Raw genomic sequence first — 9,459 nt, forward strand, 5'->3', positions numbered from 1 at the left:
TGTTCTGTAAACAGTTTGAAATGTTTATTTAAAAAAACGCCTTGGCTGCATTTTTAGGTAAACAGCTGCAAAAAACTTTGTTGTTTTGTGTTTAGTGTTAACATACTACACAGGTCATAAACAAAATTCTTTTTAAAATTTTCATTGTAAGTGAGCTAAAGCAGTTAATTAAAAGTAGTCTAACATAAATGTAAACGCTGTAATTTGATTATTTTAGCAAACCATATAGCTTGGATGGATTCGATGCTGCCGTGACCACAGTGCACACGTCTGCTGTTGCTCAAAGTGGTCCGAGGGACCGCTCAGGGAGTGTGTGCGTTCGCTCAGACACATGAAAAATTAGAGCGAACATTGTTTCCTACAGTCAAAATTTAAAAGAAGAACTAAATGTGTTTTGTTACAGCGGTATCTAAAAGTAGAAAGAGTTCATGGACAAATAGTTTGTGCACTGCAGGATGTTATTCAAGTGTGAAAACTATTAGATTTCCTTCATTAAATGTTGATCACACATGTGATTTTACAGCATAATTTGTGGGGTGTAGGCTTATTACTCTCAAATTAACTTATTAATCTCAAATGCAGTCATGATTTTAGCACTGTCTGTAGCACTGTTTAGCTTACGCGAGTGTTATTTAGACCCAGAGTTTCTGTGTTGAACGACAACTGCTCTCACAAACTCACGTGCACACATATACACACTGAATACTCACTTCAACTTGTGCTTCTTCCAGTAATTCACACTAAACTGCATTACTGAATTCTCTTCTATTATTGAATGAAAACATATTACTGTCATTTTTCATTTACAGGGGAATGCAGTTCACAGTAAAAAGTTCCTTTCCCATTAATTTCCTTTGCAGAATATGCTCTTCTTCCCCCCGGAGAAATGGGAAAATAAGGCTGATAAACAATTTAGACAGATGCTCAATCAGAGCATAGCTGAGGATGTCCCGCTCCTTATTCAGATCAGCTTTTTACTTGCAACGCTAAGGTGGATGTGGAGGCATTTGATGACAGCATATTGTGCAGATGGTTATAAATCCTCCAGCTTTTGTCCATGATGGTGATTCTTACCAAAGAGAGATCTTTCAAACGAAATGAAGGTCAACTTGTGACATAAGGTTTGCCGCAAATAAGCTGCTAATGTAATTTTACTGTTAATGAATATTTCCCCATGAAAGCAAATTGCAATTGCTAGAGAAGTGATGATACTGAGAATAAAGAGTGACAAGCTGTTAAATCACTAAAAAAGGTTATGGAAATGTGAAAATGTGCAAAGCAAATGTGTTTCACCACATTTTAAAAATTAAGAGCAAATTCCCTCTCTATTTTTTAGTTGAAATTATATATATTATCCACTTTAAAATTTACTGTGTTGTGTTGAAAATATATGAAAACAACTCAACATACCATCTAATTAAATTCTGCCCTTGGTGATGAAGGTTTGTTTTTGTTTTTTTTTTACTATTTTTAAAAAGCATACACTGCCTCAGGTGTAGACGACAGAATTCACAATTCTATCAGTTACGTTCTGTGTACACTCTGGCTGGCAAAGCAAGTGAAAGAAAAGCAACAGCATCTGTAAATATGTATGTATATTAACCATATGTATGTATGTAAAAGACAATGTTTTGTGCCATTGATCTAGAAATATTAAAAAAGGTGGCCTTTATTTTTATACAGTTTCATTCATTCTTCAAAGCAAATCACAAGTTGTCATTGTATTCAGTTTAAGTTCAGTTTCATTTACTTATTTAGCACATATTCATAATGACAATAATCTCTAGATTTCAAAGTAAAGACCCTGGAATATGAGAAAGAAAAGCAGCATCAATCACATGATAGCAAGCAAGCTATAATATGGTTTGGTCCAGGTGTCAGCTTCCACTTGGCACTATACATCAGAACCTGTAGGAAAGAGACAGCAGTATGCATTCATTAAAAGTAAAGTTCAGGTTCCAAAAAAGAAAAGAAAGCAAAGCAGAGAAAGGACAACAGCACACAATTTATTTTGACACAATTTTTTTCAAAATGTGATGGGTCTCATTCTGGAAAGGTGAACTGTAAACTGCCTGACTTTCCTAGTATTAGTCAGCTAACTTCATTCCTAACAGAAAATAATGTGTTTGTGTGTCATTAACATTTGATCAGTGACTGCAGAGCCTTTGTACATATTTCTGCTTAATCATTTTTTTCTGTACCTGTAAACCTGCTTCCAGGCCAAAGAGATTAGCTGTCCCACTCTCATCTCCATGTAGCCCCTCACTCCTCACACTGAATTGCCCTGCAGATCTAGGAAGAAGCTGGTGATTTCTTTTATTTCAAAAATGTGTCTAGTTGCAGGAAGCTCCTGGGAAAGTTTATTTTCATTCCACACGTTATTTTGTAATAATATATTATGAACATATCCCACATAAACAAATAATTTTTGCAGAAGTGTATATCACTGCATACATTTTGTAAACAGCCAGTCACTGTTCTTGGTGCTGAGAGCTTTCAGTAAGCTAAAGTGGGTTAAAAACTATTTGAAGTGCACTAGGTCTCAGGACTGAGAGATTTTTTTTTATTTATTATTATTAAAATGATTATTAAAGCTATATTTTCCATTTTAAAGATAAGAATTTAAATTTACTTCCATCTAAACTGTTAATGTATATTTTGTTTGTATTTATATTTGGTGTAAGGTGTCAATCAATATAAAAATAATTTAAAACAATCCAATAATTTTATTATAAAAATTATTATTTATTATTATTTATTAAGATGTAAAAAATGCCCTGCACATTTGCCATCATTTGCACAAAATTGTAAATTTATCGTAAGCAGAATACCAATACATGTCTGCACAGTGTTATATTTTTGGGGTTGGCATTGCCTGTGGTGCTGAAATGGTTGAGTTCAAAGTGATATTTTTTTTTCCAATATCCTCAAGTCCCCAGCGACGCTAGGTGACAGTGGGAAGGAAGAACTCACTTTTAGCAGGAAAAAACATGAAGCAGATGAAGGTTCAGTGAAGGGTAGCCATCTGCTATTACTTGCTGGGGAAGGCTGGACTGGTAACCTGGCCCACCAGTCGTTTGCACAGGATGCACTCATGCATCTTGTACAACAGAGTTTAGTGTGGGAAAAACAGCGAAAAGGTTTAACTAAAAATCTAAGAGAGATATAGAAAAAAACAACTTTAAAAAAATGTGTCAAATTAAAGAACATGTTAACTGTTGGGGCTGCTGCGGGAGCGTCAACAGCAGTACCGGCAAAAATTAATAACAAGCCTTCACAGTCACAGTGTGCTGCTGCTCCTGCTAGCATAAGCAGGGAATAAGTGCAGGAGGAGGGATATCAGTCCCAACAAGAGATTGAGGAAGAAAGAGGAAGGTGAAATTAAAGCAGTAAGACAATAGACAGAAAGGCATAATTAGGAAGGGAAAGATTCAAGAATTCAGGTAAAATGATGCTGTTTGAAAGTGTGGCTTTTAATTGTCACATGCTATAATACACTATTTAACACATAAAATTTAGTGGCACCACTTTAACTCATGGTGCCGCGGCCTGGATTCGAGTCCAACCTGCATCCCTTTTCTGCTTGTTAAAATGCCATTAAGCCATTTGTTTTCAAAAGAAAAATACCTTTATTTTGCTTATTCTTGATATTTCATATGGGCATATTTCACATTTGATAATATCTTCATAATATTACTGGTAATATTAGTAGCAGATAATAAGTATATTCAAGGTTAAGATTATTTTAAGGTCAGTTGGGGTCAATGTTCCCTCTAAGCTGTGTGCACTGTTGTGAGGCCTGCAGGTATCAGGCTGTTGTTCTCCTTTATCTCATAGTGGACAGAAATTATTTTTTGGAGTGGCGCAAATAATTTGTGTGGCATCAAATTTGATGCAGAACACCTGATTATTCTGTAAATATTTTGAAATGTTTATTTAAAAAACCGTCTTGGCTGCATTTTTAGGTAAACAGCTGCAAAAAACTTTGTTGTTTGCATAACTCAGTTACTTTTTTGAAGAAGTAACTATATAATTAATTGCCCAACATTGGTCATTATATACTGTATTTTGCAGACAGAGAGTTACAGGACTCTGTCCCAGACCACAGACTCGTACTCATAATACAAGTCAGAGAAAAAAAATAAAAAAATAAAGTTTTGTTTTCAAAATTGGAGTTCAAGTTATTTTTACTTCTAATAGTGTTAACATACTACACAGGTCATGAACAAGATTTTTTTTTTTTTAATTTTCATTGTAAGTGGGCTAAAGCAGTTAATTAAAAGTAGTCTAACATAAATGTAAATGCTGTAATTTGATTATTTTAATAAACCATGTAACTTGGGTGGATTTGATGCTGCCGTGACCACAGTGCACACGTCTGCTGTTGCTCACAGTGGTCCAAGGGACCGCTCAGGGAGTGTGTGCGTTCGCTCAGACACATGAAAAATTAGAGGGAACATTGGTTGGGATGGAGTTATAGTATTAGAAATGCACAGAAACACATGCTGCAACTGTAAGAACCATTTCTGTTCAGCTTTGGCTGGCACACACACACACACACACTTGGGAATAACAAGGATAAAGAAGGAAAAAAAAATCTGTCAGCGTAAAAAACTCAGGAGACAATAACTGAAAACAGAAAGTCAACAAGAGGGAGAGGAAGAGGATAAAAGTTGAGAAAAGGAACCCTCCCTCCTTTTGAGAGTCATGTCAGCCACTACTGATGAATTTGGTCAAACATCAATACGGTGTGAATGATGACATCTGGCACACACACACACACACACACACACAAGGTTACAACACACAGTTAAATGTGCTTTGGTAAAGTACCTGCTTTCTTCTTCATCCCTTTAACCTCCATTTCAATTTCCATATTAAAATGTCTCCCATTGTTTTATGTGACTTGGCACATTGCTCCTTGATCTTCAATGACATCAGGCTGATAAATAAATCGATGTACAGTAGAGGGCAAAGTTATCATATGCCACGATGGGCCCATGTGTTCAGCAGCAGCTCAATCTCTTATTCTAAATTTCAGTTTTCCTTTCTGCGAGTGTAAGGCTGGCCTAGTCCACGTCTGCTTTGTGACATGTTGTCTGATATGAACTTTTTCAGTCTCCTCATTTTGCATTTCTCCGAACACACTTTAGGTGTCGAAATTGAAGGAAAAATCCCTTAACCCTGCAGATAAAAATGTATAATATTCAAAAACATATTAAATCAAATGCAGTTTTGCAGTTCTTATTGTAGTATAGAAAATGTCCTTAGAAACCATCGTTTTGTTGTAATTTGCATCCTATATGTCTGCTACAGTTGAACTAAACTAATCATTTCTGTATTAGCCCATTTAAATGCTACATATGTGTAGAAAGAGACATTTTGAAATCCTAACTAAAAGTCATCATTTTAATTGTTATGCCATGTTTGTTTATCTTACCTTTCAGTCTCAATCATAAATGAGGAAGCATTTCTGGCTATATACCAGTGAAATTTCAGATATTTGTCTCTATACCAATTAAAGAAAATTATTGCCATTGTGTAAGCGGACAAAGAATGTAAACCTTTCCTTTAAGGGTCTTGACTATTCCAAAATGCTGACTTTAATGCTTTTTAGCCATTCTTTAATAGGACAATGATATTGATTCCCCAACCATCCAATGTTTTTAACTGTTCATCCAGGTCAGGATCTTACAACGTACACTGGAACAACTGTTTGCTGACAATTTATGCCAGAAAACCGAAAGAACCAAAGTGAATTTCATTTATTTAGCCTGAAGTTCTCCTCTAGTTTTGAACTGTAATTTCCCTAAATATGTACTTAAACATACTGAGAGCTATAATTTGGGTTGGTGCTTAACTAGGACCAGATCTCATCATCAGATTTCATTCATTAATAAATCACAGAAAATCTGTTGAAATAAAGAAATATTTTCAGGGAATGAAGATTCATTTTGTTGCAGTTTGAGAAAGACTCCCTACATTGTACATTCGGTGTACACTGAAAAAAAGGCCATGTTGGATTTACTTGATTCAATAGTGGACCCTGGTTGCACACAAATGCTTTGCTTTGGCAGAAACTTAAACAACTGAGTTAAATCAACACAACTTATTCATAGTCAGTAAATCTGGGAATTTATTGTTCATAAAACGTGACTGAAACATGTTTAGATGAAGTAAGTTGAGCTCTTGGAATATTTTAATCCTTCACAATTTTGTCATTTTATTTCAACACTATTCAATAACCTTTACCACAGTACTACTTGATCACTTAAATACTACATGTTGTCTTCACATTACATAATGTTCAAAGTCTAGAGTTATCCTGGTTGCAGGGGGGCTGGGTTAGGAGGCAGGGTACACACTGGACAGCTCACCAGTCAGTCACATAGAAACAACCATTTGCATTCACATTCATGTGGAATTCAGAATCACCAAACAACCTAAGCTAACTCTAATAACTGCATGACTTTTAACTGTGGGAGGACACCAGAATACTCAGAGATAAACCAGTGCAAACTAGACAAACTGTGGATTTGAACCCAGGACCTTCTTACTGTGAGACAACACCAATCCCGGGTTAACAAAAGTAGGAAAGCTATGATTTCAAGGCTTGATGCAGAATTTTCTGTACATTTCTGTCCTTGACAGGTTAAACCACAATGAAAAGCAATAGCAATAGCATAGTTGTCTGCCTCTTACAACTCCAGTGATTTTCCTGCAGTTTGAAATCTCATGTGATCTTGTTAATTTCATGAGTCCAGCAACTAACCACACTTACTAGATTGTATCATGTCATCTCAACAAGAACAAATTAAGTTGTTGAATTTCGTACAGATCCTATGTTCAGGATAGAAACATGAAGATTTTGTGTTAAAATTACAAGGTAGACTTTTTTAATGTAACAACCACCCAATTTACTTCTTTCGGTATACCAAAAAAAGTAGAAGCATGCTGCTCGACTTGACTGAGATAGATGCCTTCCTCAAACCACGATCCAAAGCGTGCGAGACTGAAATCCCGTGCAGTGTCGTGAGATTTAACATTGCATTTAACATCATATCATTGACTTACTTCACTCAAACATGATATGAACAATTTAATCTACCCGCCCTGCATATTATGTCGTTTCTACACTATATAGTTACACTTAACTTTAAACCACGAGGAAATTGTGTTAAATACACGCAAGATGCTTACATAAATCCAATTGCTGGCCAGTCCCTTTTTTTCAGTGTAAAAGGACGTAGCCATCTGCAGTATTTTAAAGAAGGGGTGTATTTTGCTTAAGAAGCATTTTAGAGAAATTACATTGTGTTTCTGTAACGCATCCCTGGTTCACAGGTTGAGGTATGCCACCTTGATGGATCACTCCTGCCCTTTTCTTGTTTTTCTCTTCTCTTCACTTCCTCGAAACATCGAGAAGATGTAATACCACTGACTTTCAATAATCCCACAGATTTAACGGGTTGTAAACACACCGAGGTTTAATCAAAATCGCTGTCGGTTTGTTTGTTTATTTGCGAGTTTATTTGTAACGTGTACGTTCCGCTTGATTTCTCCATTTCTTCAGCAGCGCTTCCAGTCGTGACAAGCACTGTTTCATTTTAGTGTAATTGCATACACAACACTCCCTTCCCATAATTACTCACTAGCTCATCACACCCAGGACATGAAAAACTGAAAATGACCACATCTACCATTTGCAGCAGTGTGTGTCATCTTCATCGCATCCCCCTCCTCCTTCCACCTCCTCAGCCCCTGAAATGCCTCCTTTACCATTCGTTAGCATAGCATCTCCGCTCAGCCTCGGCCTACCATCTATCACAGCAGACCAAGGCAAATGGAGCTTTCAGCTGAGTGGTGATAAGGAATCGCAGCCACATTAAAACATCTGTCACACCTCCAAAGCCATACTCGGCGTGTGTTACAACGGCCAGGGAGGAGGGAGGAGAGTAAAGGGTTCAGGGAAGGAAGAAAGTAGGATGCAAGTAGGGACAAATAAGAGACGGGATAAAATGTGGATAGACAGATCTTTTAACAATGCTTACATTTCTGACATCTTTGTTTGTTTTTTACTTCCATCATCATTCATATTCTACACTATAAACCTTAGTTATCTTAATCAAGTACCCATACTGTAGGTGGAAGCCATTCAATATAAGTCTGTATTTGTTGTTGTTGTGTTTTGACCTTGTTTTGTACTACTGATGCCACATACTGTAGTTTTTAATTGTCTTTCTTAACACCAGCAAAACCTCAGTGAAAAGACATTGGCTTCTTTTCCAGCTCTATAAAAAAATGTTTGTTTTAAAATGCTGTCTTTTTTAAAGTTGTTGAAGTGTAGAAAAGAGCATTCCATTAAGTTTAAAAAAGAGGGTATCACATCCTTCTCAGTAGCTTTACCTTTGAACCCAGAACTGTCTTGCTCTGAGATGACATTGCTTGCCACTGCACCATTATGGTGTGTAACGACAATAATTTGTCTGTTTAGAGGCTTGTACAAATAGTAGTGATGGGTCGTTCGCGAACGAAATGGCTCTTAGAGCCGGGTCTTTGAAGTGAACGACGCGAGCCGGCTCCTTATTGGTAGCCGTGAGTTTTGTTTTTTTTTTCTTTCTCTCACCCTCTCTCTCGCCCTTTTTTCCGCTAAACTCCGCATGCGCGGCCTGTACTTTGCGCTGGGCAGAGGGGGGAGGGGCGTTAGTTACACTCGCAGTAGCACAGGAACAGAGCCAGAGAGAAAGAGAGCGAGGGACAACAACGTCACATTAGAAAGGTATAGTAATCATCCGCTATTTTCAGTTGCAGATGATAAAGGATTCAGAAATCATGCAGGCCCATATGACAGAGAATGTGCATCTTCTTTTTGTTTTAATATTTTAATTTATATTTAATTGTGTTGTGGTTTGCAGTGCTTTGTGTTGTTTCACGTTAAATTTGTTTAAAAGGAAAAAGCTGAAAATTTAAATAGTTAAAAGTTTAAAATGTAAATAGTTGTTTTTTTGTATTATATGATTTATTTATTACATTTTATGTGGAGTGAATAAATAAAGTATATATATGGTGGACCTTAGAGACAAAGCACGTACAAACTCCAAAACACGTACAAACTCCTAAGCATGTACAAACTCCAAAACACGTAAAAACTCAGAAGCACGTACAAACTCCAAAACACGTAAAAACTCAGAAGCACGTACAAACTCCAAAACACGTACAAAAGACAACAGAAGTGCTCCAGGTTTCTAGGGCGCAGTGTTGAGCTTTTGTTACCTAGTGGCTACACAAGCCAGGAAGTATCAACAACCGGATTTGGTGTGTGGTAGTAACAGGTAAATGAACTTTTTTTTTAAAATTATTTGAATAAATATGAGTGCTTGTCTATAAATACACAAACAATACACACATGTTTTCAATTGTGTAATTTAAGTGATCTGGGTAGCTCTGTTTTGGAAGTTC

Source organism: Neolamprologus brichardi, chromosome 20 (genome assembly GCF_056152115.1).
Source record: "Neolamprologus brichardi isolate AB-2024 chromosome 20, ASM5615211v1, whole genome shotgun sequence".
In the NCBI taxonomy this organism is placed as follows: Eukaryota; Metazoa; Chordata; class Actinopteri; order Cichliformes; family Cichlidae; genus Neolamprologus; species Neolamprologus brichardi.